Source organism: Nycticebus coucang, chromosome 6 (genome assembly GCF_027406575.1).
Source record: "Nycticebus coucang isolate mNycCou1 chromosome 6, mNycCou1.pri, whole genome shotgun sequence".
Classification (NCBI taxonomy): domain Eukaryota; kingdom Metazoa; phylum Chordata; class Mammalia; order Primates; family Lorisidae; genus Nycticebus; species Nycticebus coucang.
The window spans coordinates 69,541,056-69,560,243 of record NC_069785.1 but is presented as its reverse complement, the minus strand read 5'-3'; the positions used below and the strand labels follow the sequence as shown (position 1 = coordinate 69,560,243).

The 19,188-nt window shown below is 42.9% G+C and overlaps 1 non-coding gene across 1 annotated transcript; it reads right to left on the bottom strand.

The window, feature by feature from the left end:
- Window positions 1-14,111: 14,111 nt before the first annotated feature.
- LOC128589377 (U6 spliceosomal RNA) lies at window positions 14,112-14,218 on the bottom strand. Its single transcript, XR_008380969.1, has one exon. It is a non-coding gene; the product is annotated as a U6 spliceosomal RNA (small nuclear RNA).
- Window positions 14,219-19,188: the final 4,970 nt, after the last annotated feature.

The following is a 19,188-nucleotide window of genomic DNA, read 5'->3' as shown; positions in this document are numbered from 1 at the left end:
TTCCTTTCATCCTACAATAGACATGACCAGTACTCCTCGATGGGTTAGGATACAGGTTAGGCTACACGTTTCTCTCTCTGTCAGCTGTGGGAGCCTAGAAGCAACAACTCCTCACCAGCACACCTAGAGCTCAGATCTAGGTTTCTACCTCATTCTCCAGTTAAATGGTTCAGGGCCCCTTGGAGAAATGGCTAAATCTAGGATTGGAGCAGGAAATATACAATATGGGAAATGTTGTAAGTCAAAAAAGTAAAGAACTGCTAAAAAACAAACCAAACGAAAAACCCACCGTGAGGAAATATGTCGACGGATTGCAGGAGCCACTCAAAGAACCCCCAATGGCCAAAGCTGGCACAAATTAAGCAACATGATAAAGAAGTATTGAATTATAACCCAAAGTAAAAAGTCAATGTCCATGGGTCTATACTGCTCTAAATTAATGATTGAATAAAGAAATACATGAGGGAGGAGAGACAAATCTCCAGCGCAGAACAATTCCAAATAATTGACGTAGCGATCTACTCTCCAAGAAGGGGAGTGTGGTGCCCTACTCCTTAAGTTCGGACTGCACACACTGACTTCCTTCCGAAGACTACAGCCTGGGAAGGGGGAATACTTTACAGCAGCAAAACCTTATGAACACAACCTCAGCCAGTGGTCCCAGCCAACACCAACAGGGATCAGATATGTGCACTTAATACTGTGTGATGAAATAACACTTTATCTCTGTCAGCTTCCTCACCAAAACTCATAACCCCCGTCTAACCATGAGAAAAACAAAAACACCCAAGGGAGGAGCATCCTATAATAGACATGACCAGTATTCCTCAAAACTGTCCAGTTCATTAAAAACAAAGAAAGGCTGAGAATTTGTCACAGTCCAGAGATGCCTAAGGAGAGATGGGAACTAATGCAGGAGGGCAGCCCAGATGGAATCCTGGAAGAGAAAAACATGGCTAAGTAAAAACTAAGGAAATATGGATGAAGTATGGACTTCAGTTAATAGGAGTGTATCATTATTGCTTTATTAACTGTAACAAATGTACCTACTAATGTAAGATATTAATTATAGGAGAAGTTAGGTGTAGAGTACATTAAAGCTGTTTGTACTATTGTCGCAATTTTTCTGGAAATCCGAAACTAAAATAAGTATCTGTGTACATTAAATTTTAAAAAAAAAAACCTTTTTGTATTTATTATCTGAGCATTGAAAGTAATATAGAAAGTATAATTTACTTTAATCAATTTTTTTTTATTTCTATTTCACACTTTATTGGAAGTGTTAAACTGGACAATTGGACAAAAAAAAAAAATGAAATGATAGGCACCCAGTTTGGAAAAGAAGTAAAAGGATCTCTGTTTTCACATGGCATTAATCCTGAGCAATTCACACACACACACAAAAAAACTACTGGAACTAATAAAAGCTTAATCAATGTTTTAGCCATATGTTTCTAAGACTGTGTCACTGGTATTTTTCTTTAAAAAGTTGTTTTAGGCTCGGTGCCCGTAGCTCAGTGAGTAGGGCACCGGCTACATGGTCCGAAGCTGGCAGGTTTGTTTTGCCGGCCTGCTAAAACAGTAATGACAACTGCAACCAAAAAAATAGCCAGGCATTGCGGCGGGGGCCTGTAGTCCCAGCTACTTGGGAGGCTGAGGCAAGAGAATCCCTTGACCCCAAGAGTTTGAGGTTGCTGTGAGCTGTGACACCATAGCACTCTACCGAAGGCAATATAGTGAGACTCTGTCTCAAAAAAAAAAAAAAATTTAATGTTCCCTTTTTTATCCCCCACCCCCCGCCCAAAGAATTGCCTGTAATCATCTTTGAGTTACTTTTTATGGTCAATAAAACAGAAATTAACATGGGCTCTTCTCTGTAAATCATAACAACTTTTAATGAGAATATAGTCTCTCTACAGAGGCACCTGATAAGCTCAGGAAAAATTCTGCTAAATGGAGAGCATTCTCAATTTTATTCTTTAGGCAGAAATGAGTTAACTATTTCAGCACAAATATTTTTTACAATTTTTTTATAGTCGTGTATAATACCTTTTTAAAATAAATACTATGAGAAGTTAAAATTCGTCACATAAGTTGGCTTTGTCATTCTGTTTAACATTTTTCCAATTGTAGATGCTGCAAAACCATAAGGCTTCTGTCTTCCCTTTAGCTGCAAAAATAGAAAATTTCCCCAATTAAAAATAGAAACACCATCAAAATATTCTTTCCTTAAATAAAGGCATTCAAATGAAAAATTATAAAATCTGGAAGGGACTGCGGCTTCGCGGCTACTGCAGCATCAGGGTGTCAGTTGTTGGTCCTACCCAGAACATTTCAGTTCTGCTCTACGAAGATATATAATAACTGATTGCTGTGCCCATTTAAATAAGAAAATGGAAACCAAACAGCCAGAGGAAACCTTCCCCAACGCTGAAAGCAATGGTGAATTTGGTAAGCATCCTGCAGAAGATAAGGAAGACGACGAGATGGTTGAATTACGCATTCTGCTTCAGAGCAAGAATGCTGGGGCAGTGATTGGAAAAGGGGGCAAGAATATTAAGGCTCTCCATACTGACTATGATGCCAGGGTTCCAGTCCCAGACAGCAGTGGCCCGGATCGCATTTGAGCATCAGTGCTGATATTGAAACAATTGGAGAAATTCTGGAGAAAATCATCCCTATCTTGGAAGGGGGGGTGGGACAGGGAGGACAAGTAACAATAGTCCACATGTCCCTGGCATCTGTTCAGAGCAGTGTGCAGAATGTTATGCTCTTTTGTAAGAAACGTTTTATGATTTTTGAAAGAAATTTAGTGAACCTAAAAAAAAAAGAAAAGAAAAATTATAAACTCTCTTAATTTAAACCTTGTTTACCACTCAAGCTGCTTTTGCTTGTAAAACATAACTGTAATTACTTTCCAGTGTGCCGTAAGTAACATTTGTTAAATAGTCTATTTTTAATACCTAAAATTTGATAAAACCTTCAAAAGTTAAAATTAATTTTGCCACTCTTGTTGAACACTCTGCTTGAAGGTTTTCAACTGCTATTGAACAAAAGTTAGATGACTCATTTACGAAATGTTCAATGCCATGGCAAACACTTAAGATGATTTACAAAGTAATATTTCAAAGACTCAGATTTTTAAAAAATTCAACTGACAGCAGAAAGAGGAAGCATAGTGCTCTGCAGGGCTAGGTCAGACTGCTAGAGCCTGAGGCAAAAAGGAAAATCAATAATACTGACTTGGCCTTTATTTAAAATTTTGATATTCTGTTCACCATAGATGTTTGCATTAATTTTGATTTTGTAAATATTATTTTAAATGTTATTTTTATCTTGATTACTGAGTCTGTGTTTTGCATACCTTTAAAATTTGTAGCAGAGACAGGTGCCTAGTCCCAGCCCTGAAATATGTTTTATATTTAACATCACCTTTCCCACATAAATATTGCCCTGTAATTACTCTTTACATAAGCGTGAATATATACATATGTTGTATAAATATATAGACAACTACCATTTCTCCTCCAATTAACACACCATTACAGCTTGTTTTATCCCAATGTTCAATCATATGTGCACCACTACCAATACCAAGTTCATTTCTGCGCCATGGATTTCCTAATTGGGTATGAAAATTGTTTTGCTGCTGTCTTCTACCAAAATTTATATTCCTATTTTCAAACAGAAATAATTCTATATTCGATGTGAACTTTTTTTTTTTTTGTAGAGACAGAGTCTCACCGTACTGCCCTCGGGTAGAGTGCCTGGCATCACACGGCTCACAGCAACCTCTAACTCTTGGGCTTATACGATTCTCTTGTCTCAGCCTCCCGAGCAGCTGGGACTACAGGCGCCCGCCACAACGCTCGGCTATTTTTCTGTTGCAGTTTGGCCGGGACTGGGTCCGAACCCGTCACCCTCGGTATATGGGGCCGGCACCTTACTCACTGAGCCACAGGCGCCGATGTGAACTTTTAAAGTGAATTTGCAAGATATTCAAAATAGTGTCAGATGTTTCACCCTCACCAAAATTAATTTTAAAAAAATGATTTTAATTCCATCATCATCGGAACTGAGTTTCTATTTGAAGCACCTGAGGACCTCGATTTAACACTGCCAAGGGCCAGCATGTTTGGTTGTGGAGGAGAAACCCTCCACCCAGCACAGGTGGAGAGAGGGGACACCATCGGAAACCAAAACACAAGTTTGAGATCTGAGCCCTCATAAACCGGGTTGTTGGGAGAGTTTGAAGGATATAGCACCAGCACGTAGCCAGCCACAGGAGGTTTCGGGAAGTCGACTTCCTTTTGTTCTGCTTACCCCCACTCCCTACCCGGCCATCCCTCCGTCCAGTTCTAGAGCCCAGTAGTCTGAAAGTCCTGGGTAAATTTCCAGGCCAAGGAACAGATTGTCCCAGGCCTATTTTCCCAAGAACAAAGTACGTTTATTGAACACGTAGATTCAAGTCTTATTCTATTTCCAAAAGTGTTTTTATATCATAGGTGTAAGTTTTAGTTCTATTTAATTGTTGGAGATTTTTCCCTCCTTTTTAGGGATTCTGGTGATAGAGGTGTGGATTCTCTGTCTTCTTTATCTATTGTTTCCTTCGGATCTTTTTAAAATTGTTTTGACAGATAATTGTTTTATTAGCAGATGGAACATGTAACATTTGGAGTGAAAGGGACAAAGGGGGTGCTTTATTTCTTTTTTCTTAATTTAAGGGGGTATTTTCTTATTACAGGGGTATACACATTTTGGTTATATAGTTTGCTTTTGTGTATTTTCAAAGTTGTCAGTGTGCCCTTCACCCAGGATGTGTGCGTTGTATCTGTTAGGTGTGTCTTGGACCTTTTAAGAGCTCTCTTTTTTATTTCATTTTTGTTTTGTTAGCTGTTTTTGTTGCGCTCCTATTTTCAGGCAGATCTATTCTCCCTTGGGCATCTTGTAATTTATTCTTCATTTCTGAAATGATTTTCTCTTTTTCTTCGATTTCTTTCCTGAACTTGATAAGCTCTTGTTTTGTATCTTTCTATTGTTTTTTTTTTTTTACATTTATTTTCTGAGCTTTTCCATTCTTCATGTGAATTGGGTTTTAATTTTTTCATAGCTGCAAGTGCTTGTTTAAGAATATTTAATTAGGCTCGGCACCCATAGCTCAGTGGTTAGGGCCCCAGCCACATACACTGAGGCAGGAGGGTTCGAACCTGGCCCAGGCCTGCTAAACAACAACGACAAGTGCAATAACAACAAAAATAGCCAGGCCTTGTAGCAGGTGCCTGTAGTCCCAGCTACTTGGGAGGCTGAGGCAAGAGTATTGCTTGAGCCTAGAGGTTGCTGTGAGCTGTGGTGCTACGGCACTCTACCAAGGGCAACATAGTGAGACTCTATCTCGAAAAATAAAAAGAAAAAAATCCCTATACCGTGGAATATTATGAAGCCATAAAAAAGATGGAGACTTTACCTCTTTTATGTTTACATGGATGGAGTTGGATCATATTCTTCTTAGTAAAGTATCTCAAGAATGGGAAAAAAATACCCAATGTACTCAATACTATTATGAAATCTGTATATAATTACCCACACTTTCATACAAAAGTTAAAACACAATTATAGCACAGAAATAAAAAGAGAAGAGGAGGGGGAGGGGAGGGGAGAGGGGTGAACAGGTGGGGGAAGGGTAATCAGTGGGACCTCACCTACTGTGCACATTGCAAGGGGACATGTCAACTATATTAATTGTAGAGTATAAATGTCTAAACACAACAATTAAATAAGTGAGGTGAAGGCTATGTTGACCAGTTTGATGTAAACATTCCAAATGGTATATAAAATCAGCACATTCTACCCCATAAATGCAGTAATGTACACAGTTATGATCTAATAAAAAAAGAATATTTCATTATACACAACTACAACATGGACTTTACCTAACAAATGCAAACATTGTAATCTAATCATTTGTACTCTCATATTAATCTGAAATTTAAAAAAATAATATTTTAAAGAATAATCAATTAGGTTGGAGTAGTCTGTTACAGTTTGCCCTGCTTCATCATTGGTTTTGGAAACACAACTTTACCCACTGAATGATTTTGATCCTCATTTTCTGTTTTTAGTAGATTTGTGTAGATGTTGCTTACCATTTTATGTTTATTTTTAATATCACATATTCTTTTGGAACAGGAATCATAGCTCATTCTGTGTGGACAAGGGTAAAGGATTTGGGAGGCTCATGAAAGTCTTAATTCAAGAGTGCCCTCTTCTGTGGTATGGTAAAGTGAAGGGGGTTTTTTGTTTTGCTTTTTGGATTGTTTGTTTGTTTATTTTGAGTCAGTTCTTCCTCTGTCACCTGGGCTAGAGTGCAATGACATCATTATAACTCACAGCAACTTCAGACTCCTGGGCTCAATCTTCCTGCCTCAGCCTCCCTCATAGCTGGGACTACAGGTGCACACCACCACATCCAGTTAATTTTTCTATGCTTTGTAGAGATGGGGTCTTGCTCTTGCTTAGGCTGGTTTCAAACTTCTGGCCTCAAGCAATCCTTCCACCTCAGCCTCCCAGAGTGTCAAGACTACAGGTAGGAGCCACTGCGGTGGTGATGAAGTTGTTTTGATAAAAAACTTCTTTTGTTTCTGTAAGACCCTTAGTTTCCACTACTTGCTTCCTTATTTCCCTTCACCTTCAAGTATCCAACAGATTCCCCACTTCTCTTCAAATTGTCTCTCTTCCCCACAAAAACGGTTCCTCATAATATTATCACCTCTGGTCCTACACACTCTCAACTTCCTCTGTTCAATCAACTCCCTCTCTTCAATCCCCCAATAGTCTGCTCTGATTCGTTAGGACTTCCCCAATCAGGGTGAGATGCTAACATTTTGGGAGCGACTTTTCCTAAGCTCCACCACCATTAGACCCTTGCCGCAATCTCCCTTCCTTGCCTCCTCCATCTGACTGTGTTGCAGTGTAGCCCTGGAGCTGGCTTACTGGTTTCAAGTACGGAAGAACCTCCGTAAGCGGACCACTCCAGGGACTGTGACAAACTGGTCAACACATGCAGGTGGTCAACATAAGGAAACCACTGCCCTGATACATGTGGTGCATGTCTGGCTTATGAAAATTGGGTCAATTTAAAGAAGTAGTCCATGTAGGGAGGTGGTCAACTATGGAGGTTCTGCTGTATTTCTTTCTCTACTCTTGTGCATGTTTAAATTGATTTCCCTACTCTAATGTATACTGATGTATGTTATGCTATAGATTATTTTACTTGTTCACCTTATGGACCTATATGCTTTTTGGAAGGTATACAGACATATTTGGATTTATTTTATTTATTTATTTATTTATCTTTTTGGACATAAGGTCTCACTATGTTGCCCTGCATAGAGTGCTGTGGCGTCACAGCTCACAGCAACCTCAAACTTTTGGGCCTAAGCAATTCTCTTGCCTCAGCCTCCCAAGTAGCTGGAACTACAGGCACCTGACACAACGCCCATCTATTTTTTTGTTGCCGTTGTCCTTGTTATTTAGCAGGCCCAGGCCGGGATTGAACCCACCAGCCTCAGTACATGTGGCTGGCACCCTACTCACTGAGCTACCGACACTGAGCCAAGAGATATTTGGATTTAGGTGGTTGCCATTAGCCTCTAGGAAACTGGAACAAAGTTTGTCCATTTTATTAGTTATCAAAATAAGCAAAACCAGGTATGGTGGTGTGTGACTGTAATCCCAGCTACTCCAGAAACTGAAATAGGAGGATCACTTGAGCCCAAGAATTCAAGACCAGCCTGTGCAACATAGTAAGACTCCATTACAAAACAGCAAATAAACAAAAAGAGACTCCTACTCTGGGCTTGCTTGGCCCCTTTCATTGGTTTCTATTCTCATTAATTTTTGTGTTGCTCTTTCCTTCTATTTTTTTTCTCTTTTTATTCTGCTGTTCGTTAACTCATTTGTGTTCAGCCTTTCTTGCTTTCTAATATAAGTACTTAAGACTGTGAATGCTTGGCTGGGCATGCTAGCTGACGCCTGTAACTTTGGCTGGGGATGGTGGCTGATGCCTCCCTTTGAGAGGCTGAGGCAGGAGGATCACTTGAGGCCAGGTGTTGGAGACAAGCCTGGCAACATAGCAACATCTCTACAAAGAAACATTTTTTTTTTTAATTAGCTGGGTTAGGGGAGAGGAGGAGAAGGGAGAAGGGAGTAAGGAGCAATTGGCGGGATCGCACCTGATGTGTACAATGTGAGTGAGAGTGTTCAGCACGCCCCTGGGCTGTGCTGTAGGGCTCAACTACAACTTGAACTTTATCTTAGAAGTGGAAACAATGTAACTTAAACATTTTTACCCATATATCAATCTAAAAAAAAAAAAATAGCTGAGTGTGGTAGCACTCACTGTAGTCCTAGCTACTTGGGAGACTGAGGTGAGAGGATCCCTCGAGCCCAGGAGTTTGAGGTTACAGTGAGCTGTGATTGGCTTGGTCAACAGAGGGAGATGTGACACCATTATCTCTTAAAACACACACACGCACACACACACTACAAATGTTAAATTATTTTAGCTGCATTCCATACATTTTCATAACCAGCCTTTTCATTAATCTTCAATTCTAAATACTTCTAATTTCCATTCTGTTTTTTCTTTGCCCATAAGTTGTCTACAAGTGAACATATTCATTTCCAAATACTTAAATTTTAAAGTCGTTTTTCATTATTTATTTCTAAATTAACTACCTTATACCGAGGGAATGTTTTCTGGATAATACAAAGTATTGAAAATGTATTAGTATTTGATTTATGCCCTGTAGTGTGGTCAATTTTAGTTCAATAGTTAAATCTCATCAATGGGGTACTTGAGTCCTCCAAGTTTTTCTTTCTCAAAATTATTTTGTTTAGCCTAATTCCATAGAAACATTAAAATTAACTTGTCTTTGTCTACAAAAATTCCTGCCAGCATTTTCATTTGAATTGTATTAAATTTATAGATTTATTTGGGAGAATTGGTATCTTGACTATATTGAGTCTTCCAGGCTAAGAAACCAGCCTGTCCCTCTACTTACTTGGGTCTTCTTTGATTTCTTCCCTCAGGATTTTGTATCTCTCAGCACAGATCCTGCAAGTGTTTTGTAAGGTTGATACCTAATTATTTCATTTTTTGGAGCTATTTCTAATATTATCTTTATTTTATTTTATTTTATTTTTTTAGAGACAGAGTCTCACTTTATGCCCTTGGTAGATGCCGTGGCGTCACAGCTCACAGCAACCTCTAGGTCTTGGGCTTAGGCGATTCTCTTGTTTCTTTTTTTCTTTTTGCAGTTTTTGGCAGGGGCTGGGTTTGAACCCACCACCTCCAGCATATGGGGCCGGTGCCCTACTCCTTTCAGCCACAGGTGCTGCCCTGGGCTTAGGCGATTCTTTTGCCTCAGCTTCCCAAGTAGCCAGGACTACAGGCGCCTGCCACAATGCCTGGCTATTTATTTGTTGCAGTTTGACTGAGGCCAGGTTCAAACCCACCACGCTTGGTATAAGAGGCCAGCACCCTACCCACTGAGCCACAGGCGCCGTCCCTAATATTATCTTTAAACTTCAGTTTCCATTTTGCATCGCCAGTATATAGAAATATAGTTGCTTTTTATGTGCTGACCTTATATCCTGCAGCCTTGTTAAACTCTTATAAACTCTAGATTTGTTTTGTAAATGTCTTGGGATCTCTTATATAGAATCAAGCCATCTGCAAATAGTGATAGTTTTCTTTTTCTTTCTTTCTTTCTTTTTTTTTTTTTTTATGTCACAGAGTCTCGCTATGTTGCCCTCAGTAGAGTGCTGTGGCATCATAGCGCACAGCAACCTCAAACTCTTGGGCGTAAGCAATTCTCTTGCCTCAGCCTCTGAAGTAGCTGGGACTACAGGCACCTGCCACAATGCTTGGGTATTTTTGTTGTTATTGTTGTTACAGTTGTCATTGTTGTTTAGCTGGCCAGGGCTGGATTTGAATCCGCTAGCCTCGGTGTATGTGGCTGGTGCTGTAACCACTGTGCTACAGGCGCCAAGTTAGTTTTATTTTTCCCTTTCCAAACGGCGTGCCTTTTACTTCTTTGTCTTGTCTTAATGCACTGACTTCCAGCACAAGCTTGAATAGGAGTGGGGAGAATGAACATCTTTGTCTTATTCCATATCTTAGAGAGAAAGCATTCAGTTGTCAACTGTTAGGTATGATGTAGTTGTATTTTTTTGTTTATGCCCTTTATCAGGTTAAGGAATTCTCTTAATCCTGGTTTGTGAGAGTTTGTAATGGAGGTTACGAGAGTGTTTTATGGATGTCTGTATGGATAGTGAATTCATTCAAGTGGTTTTTCTACATCAACTGGCATGATTATGTGGTTTTTCTTCTGGCACTCTCTCAATGTAGTAGATTATATTGCTTGATTTTCAATGTTTTGAATTCCTGAGATAAGCCTCCTTTATTGTAGTGCTAGTTTCGATTTGTTAATATTTTGTTGAATATTTTGGTGTGTATATTCATGAGGGATGTTCATCTGTGGTTTTCTTATACTATCTTTGTCTGGTTTGGGTGTCAAGTTAAAGTTGATCTCATACAGGTGGCAACTGTGGCTCAAAGGAGTGGGGTGCCGGCCCCATACACTGGAGGTGGCGGGTTCAAACCCGGCCCTGGCCAAAAACTGCCCCCCCCCCCCCGGCAAACAAAAAAGTTGACCTCATACAATGAATGGATAAATGTCATCTTGCTTTACATTTTCTGGAAGAAATTATGTATGACAATATTAGTCTGATTCATTCTTTAAATGTTTTTAAATGATAAGTGTTCAAGGCAATGGATCTGCTAATTATCCTGATTTGACCATTATATACCAAATATATGTCTTGAACTATCACAATGTGCCCCATAAATATGTACACAATTAAAATAATTTAAATTTAAATTATTAAAAAACTGAAAAAGTCATACTTCACATACAAAAAAAAGAACTTTAGGCATCGACTTGGCGGACGGTGTCATTACCACTGCCACTGTCATATTGCCTGGAGGCTTGAGTGGGAAATGTCCCACTTCTCATACTGAAGAGCCCCCTTCTTGCTCCTCAAACCAGAAAAAGACCTTTTTCTGGCCTCCTGGAGCTCTTTCTGCCTGTTCCTGGTGCAGTCTTCCAGGTTTGGGTCAGTCTTTAAGTCCCAGGCAAGGCAATACTGAAGGGAACAAAACAGGAAACTCAGTCCCAGTCCAGTCATTCTCAGATTGTTTTCTCCTTCTCCAATCTATTGGTTACTATTTACCTTTCAAGTCCTCAGCTAGCTGGTCCAAGAAGCCTGTCTGTAGTTCAGAATCCCAGTGAGTAGGCATAAAGTAGAATGTGTTTGCTCTATCTTTCCCAGAATACGCCCTTCATCCACTGGGTTTTAATTATCTTAATCATTTGTAGAAATTCTATTTGGCCTTTTTCAAATCCAACAGATCACTTTGGACAGTCTCGCATTCTTGTGCCAGGCATGCAATCCCATTTTTAATTTCTTTAAGCAAACCACAGATGATAATTTTATATTATATATACTACAGATAATTCGAGTATCTTTGGTTGTGATCTGTCTGATTCAGCAATGTTGTTGCTGCTGACTCTCAGTTTATGTAGCTAATTTTCTCTTCCGTTCAATGATTCTTGTATGTATGTGACCTCCTGTTCCTTGGCAGTTTATCTGTAAGAATTCTTAGAAGCCTAGATTTAAAGTGTGTTCCTCTGGGGAGAATTCACAATTGCTTTATCAAGCATGTGGGGAACACTTTAAACTACATTTTTAGTTTTTCCTGGGAGGGAGGGAGGAAGCAGCGTGAACTCTGGTGCCACACTCACTTGGAACTGGGTTTGTCCTGGATTCTTCTTTCTTCTGCTCAAGACAGAGGCAGACGAGTCTCTGTGGACAGTTTTTTCCTACTTCGCTGAGAATGTAGCCCTTTGGGATCCCAGCTTTAAGCAAGAGTCTTTTAATCCCTATCTCACTTTGCTTGGACATCAGGAATTATCTTCCACAAAACGAGCTGTGTATACAATGGATATTCGTATATTGAACTTAAAAAATAATAAAATAATGGTAAATATTAAAAAAACAAAAACGAAATCCATGAAACTGTGGGTTTAGATACATTTAACTTACAATCTGTGCATAACATGGTTAACCACAAAAAACTATAAGAAATGCTTTTTTAAGGACAAGTGTCATTTTACTGTGAAAAGTGCAGATTTAAAAAAAATCTCCAAAAACTTTAATGAGATGTAGAAATGAAATAAATTACTATGGTACTATTAAAAAAAAAAAAAAGAGCCATGTAGCCTGTTAAAACCCAGACTTTGGGGCATATGGAATAAGCCTACTTTTTGGGCAAAGACTTACTCCAAGACACATTTATCCTTGTGCGTTCAATGTCTTTTCTTTCTTTTTTCTTTTTGAGACAGAGTCTCACTATGTCACCCTTGGTAGAGTGCTGTGCGGTCACAGCTCACAGCAACCTCAAACTCTTGGGCTGAAGCAATTCTCTTGCCTCAGCCTCCCAAGTAGCCGGGACTACAGGTGCCCACCACAACACCTGGCTATTATTTTTGTTGCTGTAGTTGCCATTGTTGTTTTTTAGGTGGCCCAGGCTGGGTTCGAACCCGCCAGCCTCAGTTTATGTGGCTGGCGCCGTAACCACTGTGCTACAGGCGCCGAGCCTGCATTCAATTTCCTGATGCTTCTGGAGACTGATATTTCTTTTATTTTCTGTCATCTACACTATGTCTTTAAAGTTGTTTTTTTTTTTTTTTTTTTTTACCCAGCATTTGTAGGTGTTCTGTCCCAGGCAATACTTCTCTTCATATCTACTCTACCATATCACTGGAAATGGCCTCTTTGACTTTTGAGGGAGGAGTTCATCAAGATGACTGACAGTGATCATGATTGCTAATGAACTTAGTTTTCTTTCCCCCGTCTGATCACATATTTACTATTTATTGTATTTTTCTTCCTCTTTCTCCTTTTTCTTTGATGGCTCGGTCAAAATCCTCTTTAATCTTTATTTCCACTCCTGTCACCACGTCCATCACCATTGCTTATTTAGAAGTTCTACTCTGCTTTTTAATTTTGATGCCGGTTTTACCTGTTCTCCTTTTAGAAAACCTGTAGAGTGACTTTACTTTCTACACTCCAAAATATCCTTTCTGCTCCTTGGATTTGCTGAAATAATTTAGATCCTCACTGTCCAAAAGAACTTTATGCAAAATCTTTGAATTGTTCTATATCTGCTTTACTACTGTGGCCACTAGCCATGTGTGGCCATTGAACAGTTGAAAAGTGGCCTGTACAACAGAGGGACTAAATTCGCTTTTATTTAATTTTAAATTTAAATAGCTACATGTAGCTAGTGGCTACCATACTGGACGGTACAGATGATGGTTATTTCATTTCTGGCTCTTAACCAGTTTCCCCAGATTGCTGTTTTCATTTCATGACTCTTCACTGAACTACAAACTCTTAATCACACTGCTGCCATTCATTCAGATTTAATTACATGGGCGGCGCCTGTGGCTCAAGGAATAGGGCCCGGGTTCAAACCTGGCCCTGGCCAAAAACTGCAATAACAAACAAACAAACAAACAAAAACAACAACAACAACAAAACATAGATTTAACTTCATATACACATTCCTTCTGTTTCCTGTACACTTTTTATCCCCAATCTTGAGATCACTCTTCTGACTTTTAATTTGGTTTGAACATTTCCTTGAGTATTTTGTTCGATCCTCACATGCTCCACATATTCCCTGAAAGAATTAATGGTATGATGAAGATTCTTCTCTTTCTTTCTTTTTTTTTTTTTGAGACAGAGTCTCACTATGTCACCCCTGGTAGAGTGCTGTGCTATCACAGCTCACAGCAACCTCAAACTCTTGGGCTTAAGCAATTCTCTTGCTTCAGCTTCCCAAGTAGCTGGGACTACAGGCGCCCACCACAACGCCCGGCAACTTTTTGTTGCAGTTTTCATTGGTGTTTTAGCTGGCCCAGGCTGGGTTTGAACCACCAGCCTCAATGCATATGGCCGGCACCGTAACCACCGTGCTATGAGCACCAAGCCAACACTTTATGAATTTGCGTGTCATCCTTGCGCAGGGGCCATGCTAATCTTCTCTGTATCATTCCAATTTTAGTATATGTGCTGCCAAAGTGAGTACTGATGAAGATTTTTGAATCGCAGCTGTCTTCCCTGACAATCTGTTGAAGTTTTGTTGGCTTTAGCTTCTAGTATTGCATATGTAAAGATTAATGTATGCTCACTTGCCTTTGAAAGCCACCTCTTCTCACCCATGTGAACCTGTATGATGTTCCCTTTATCCTTAGGTGACAGGTGAGAATCACAGACCACAAATGGAGGTGTATGAGAAATAGAGCTGTCCTTACCTAAAAGAATTGTATTTCTCTCTTGAGCCCACATTTCACTTGAATGGAGGACAACTAATCTTAGGCTCACACCTCAGTCTTTGGTCGGGGTGGGAGTCTTGCGGGGAGCACAAGGAGGACCTGGTCCTTGGTGTCATCTGCCTTGCTAGCCTTGGTGCCTTCACCCCACCAGTCATGGGCTCCCTCTGGGCTCCACCTCAAGCCTCTCTGGGTCTTCCCTCTATCTTTGCCCCCCTTTTCAGCACATCAGAAGCTCACTCCTGAGTCCACCCACTGGAGCATGTGGGAAAATCTTAGGCACCGGCTGCTGGATGCAGCCTGCACCTCCTGGCAGCTGTGCAAGGCCACATAAGGCCTAGCAGCCTGGACATGCCCACTGGACAACTTCCTTTTCTTTTTCCTCTCCCACCTCCATTCCCACTTCTGCTGAAGCCCAGTGGCGGCACCAGGAAGCTCAAGCTCCAGGCTCTTCCCACCTCCTTGGTCACAACCCAGGCCGAGATCGCTCCATGGGAACCCCTCCTCCCCCCTCACTCCCCCTTGAGTCTCCTTCCTCCCCAGTTCATGGAATCATTAGTTTAGGGGGATCACATCCGAAGTGAGTGGCAAAGACTGGATTGAAATACAGGTGTCCAGACATCTCAGCCAGGCTCCCCCCAAGGCTGCAGGGAGCAGGGCACACCTGGTTCACACAGCACATCCTAAGCAGAGCTGACTTGAGTAGCCCCTCGGGTCAGGGATCTGGGAACCTGTCCTCCCAGGCGCCCAGCACTGCACCTGCCATTCAGGAAGTGCTCAGCAAATGCAGAGAAAATGAGATGGAGGCTACTTAGGCAGGAGGTCTGAGCTGCATTCCCATGCTCCCTCTGTGCATGCTTGAGTCTCTAGGGTAGAGCCTGACCCATTAGCCAGGGAGGTGCGAGGGGTAGGGCCAGGGCAGACACGAAGGATGGAGGTGAGTGGGTGTACCCTGTGGCTCACTGCGTATAGCACGATGATGTACTAGACACCAGCTCGGAGCTGTTCATACATTCTCTTATTGAATCCTCACATTTCAATGAAAGAAAAAGGCCCATTCCCATTTTATAGAGGGGGAAATTGAGGCTTCAGGAGATTGGGCAACAGGCCCACAGTCACATAGCAAGTAACTGGAAAAGCTGGATTCTAATTAACTCAAAAGTTGAACCCCAAACCTTCACACCACATGGCCCCTTCCCTGTCAGCTGGGCGTGATGATCTCTTCTTGACAGATGAAGAAACTGAGGCCAAGGAGCTAAGAGACTTGCTCAAGTTAGAGGGAGAGCCAGATCCAAATCCAAGACCTCAGTGGTTCCCGCCTTCCCATGGCTTCCAGACTAACAGAGAAGACAGATCCTAAATTTCCTGTCCTGGGGTGGTTCTGGGTGGGTGTAGGATCTGTCCTGGCCAGTGAGGTCAGCCTTTTAGGGTGGGCAATAGCAGGGCAGGCCTGCCGCAACACTCCCCAGTGCCGGGCAGTGTGCACACCACAGCCCTGAGGTAGACTGGAGTCCAGCTCTAGGCCTCATGGAGCCACAGTGCCACAACGAGAGGACATGTTCAGCAAGAGAGTACCACCTACCTCTCCCGGTGCCCCACCTCCCACCAGTACTCAGGCCTCAAGACGCTGGACATCTTCCTCTACTCGCCAGCTCTGTGGATACCTTCACTTCAGACATCAGGCTGAGGGGGCAGCGGGGCAAATATGCCACCCTCTGGCCATAGTTGACTGTCCCAGAACTGGACCCAGGCTGGATCAATCAACTTCTCCTTCGGGATTGTGGAAGCCCCAAGCCTCCTTCCCTCCAACTGTGGCTGCCAGCTGCAGTCTTCCAGGCCAAGCTAATAGGAGGAGGCCCTCCGGGGAAGAAGGCCTGTGGTGGCTGTGAGAACACCCCTGTCAGATATCTGACTTAGAGGGGCATGATTGGCCCAGGGCTTCAGCAGCTGTGCTTCCCCAGGCTCCTTCCAGTCAGTGATAGACCTGCAGTCTGGTCTCGTGGCCCTGGCAGCCTCCCCTGGCTGTCTCCCAATTTCCCCTCACAGATGTGTTCCCTGGTAAATCTCCTGACTTGGCACCTGCTTCTCAGATAATTTGGATTAATTCCAGGTCCTGATCCTGCAGGCCAGTCCTGGCTATGGGACCTGCTGCTGGCTCCCGAAGTTGTGAGACAGTCACTAGTGGGTGCTGGTGTTTGTCATGCCCAGGACACATTACCTCCTAACACCCAGAATCAGAGAATTCATCCCTCCTGGGATGCAGGTGTCACCTCCCCTTCAGCCCCTAGAGCCATCCCCATCTCAGACAAGTCCAATTCTGCCACTCTTCCCACATGCAGGGAAGGGTCTGTGTGCCTGGGGTTGTCTGGAAGCCAAACAGAGAGAGATAGTTATACATTCATTCATGTCTGCATTTTATCATCCAAGATTCATCAAGCATATACCATGGGCAAGGCACAGTGACAAGAGAGGATTCCAGAAACTGCATAAGATGTGGGATAGCTGGAAAGTAAGGACCGTTTGAGGATTTGTACTCAGAGCTGTGTGATCTCGAGCAAGCTGCTTAGCCTTTCTGAGCTCTTTCCCATCTAAAAATGGGTTGAGTGAGAATTTCCAATTATAGAGCATGAGCTGACTGTAGCAGAAGTTTACAAATCACCAGGGGTTGGGCCTGTGGTTATTACCATAGTTATTGCTTCTGTCCTCAAAGGAAAGAGCCAGGCAGTGACCTGGGTCTGACCCTTCATCACTGGGCACCCAGAGACCAGCTTCCAATACAGTTGTGTTGGAAGGGGGCAACCATTTGCTTGCTGCAGGGCAAGGGCCAATAGGAGGCTAGCCCATGACTGCAGCCCCTCTGGAGGAGACAGAGGGGAGGAGTGGGGATTAGGGCTCTGCAGAAGACAGCCCAGATGCTATCGGGAGGCCTCAGTGTTTGGAAGGATCCAGACATAAAGCAGACATGAAGTAGGTTCTCAAGGAGGGAGGTACAAAACAGGACATCTGTGACCCAAGTTACCTGGGTGAACTCTAAACTCTCTGACTCCCAGGAGACAGATGTAGACAGAGTTGTCTGGAGGTTCAGAGAAAAGAGAGTGCAAACCCCAGTGAAAAAATCCAGGAAGGCTTCCTGGAAGAGGTAGCATTTCTGAGCCTCTTGACTCTCATGTCAAGCATGAGAGCATGTCTTAAAAGGTGTTGTGGGGACTAAAGGAGAGGATGGGATATTCTGGGGGAGAGAACCACGTAAATGGAAGCTAGGAGGTGGGAAAGGAGAGAGTTGTTCACCTGGGGTGGAACAGGAGAGAAGAGTGAGAAAGGCCACAGGGATTACCACGCAGGGGTCGGTGTCTGGAGAAGCCTAACCTCCATAGCCAGGTGTTTGATGTTTACTCTGTTCAGCAGAGGGGCGAGAGGATGAGATCTTGACCAGAGCAGTGATGCTCTTCAAGCATACTTGCAAGATGGGAGGTGTTGTGTAACCCTGCGCGCCCCAGACAGGCCCTTTACAAAGCTTTTGCCAGATTTTGCTTTGTTTTAAATGGCCCCCACCTCTCTGTGTTTTCATCAGGGGCTCTATATTCTATGTGTCGTGAATTTATCACACACCCCCGTGTAACCACTCCAACACATGAGCACATACACACATGCACACACACCCTGGGAAGCCAGGCTAGGAGCTGTGCCCCGTCCAGGGGTGTGCAGCCAATGTTGGCCACCAGAGGGCGCGTCCGATAGCCCAGCAAAGGGAGGGACTGGGCTGGAGAGCCCTCCCAAGCAGAAGGGGTCTTTAACAAACAAGATAAGTTGCCTTGTTTTATTTCTGAGGTAACTGAGGCTCGGAGAAGGTGATGATGTGGCCCAGGTGGGAGAGGGAGGCAGAAGCAACCTCAACAGTTGGACATGAGCTGATGGTTCTTAAACTACCCTTTGAAAGGCAACAGAATTAAGATTGAGGAAGAGGGGCCCCATGCAAACACACAAGCACACACATGTGTTTACCCCCCAGCTACCCCAGAAAGGTTTTCTCATCTTCTGTCACAATGCCTGCATTTCCACCATTAAAGGGTCTCTCTTTTAGGTTAAAATACATAACATTCCACCAATCTTTTTGTAGTTTATGCCCCATTAGGGTTGCAGCTGTGGGCCCTGAAGTAGGAAGGTCTACACTGGATCCTGGGGATCCTGGTTACAGCCCCCAGGGGATCCACTGCCACCTGGGAGCAGCCTCCTTTCCTAGGACTTTGCTCTTCCCCCTGGCTGGAATATGTTTCCCTAACTCTCCTGGCAAGGGGGTCCCATTTATCCCTCAACCTTCTGTGCCAACCCCCTCTGGAAACCGCCTGGTGTCTCTCTCACCACCCTGTTCTCCACAGTTCTTTGGATTATGATACCTCTGCCAATCCTTCACCCCCTCTGATTCAGATGAGTCCCTGTTCTCCTGTCTTTATGAGTCTCTGGGAGTTCCTCAAAGTCAGGGACTGTGAGCTCTTCACTGCCGCACCCCAGCTGGCATTGAGCATACCTTCACTGCTCTTTGATGAAAAGAGGCAACATGGCCCCAGAGAGTTGGGGCCCAAATCAGGAGACCCATGTTCAAGTCCCACCTTTGCCACCAACTGGGAGAGGCAAGTCCTTTCCCCACTGTGAGGTCTCTCTACACTTCTTTCTGCCCCATTAGAGAAATGGTCTAGCAATCTCCGGGATCCCTTCCCATTTATTCTTT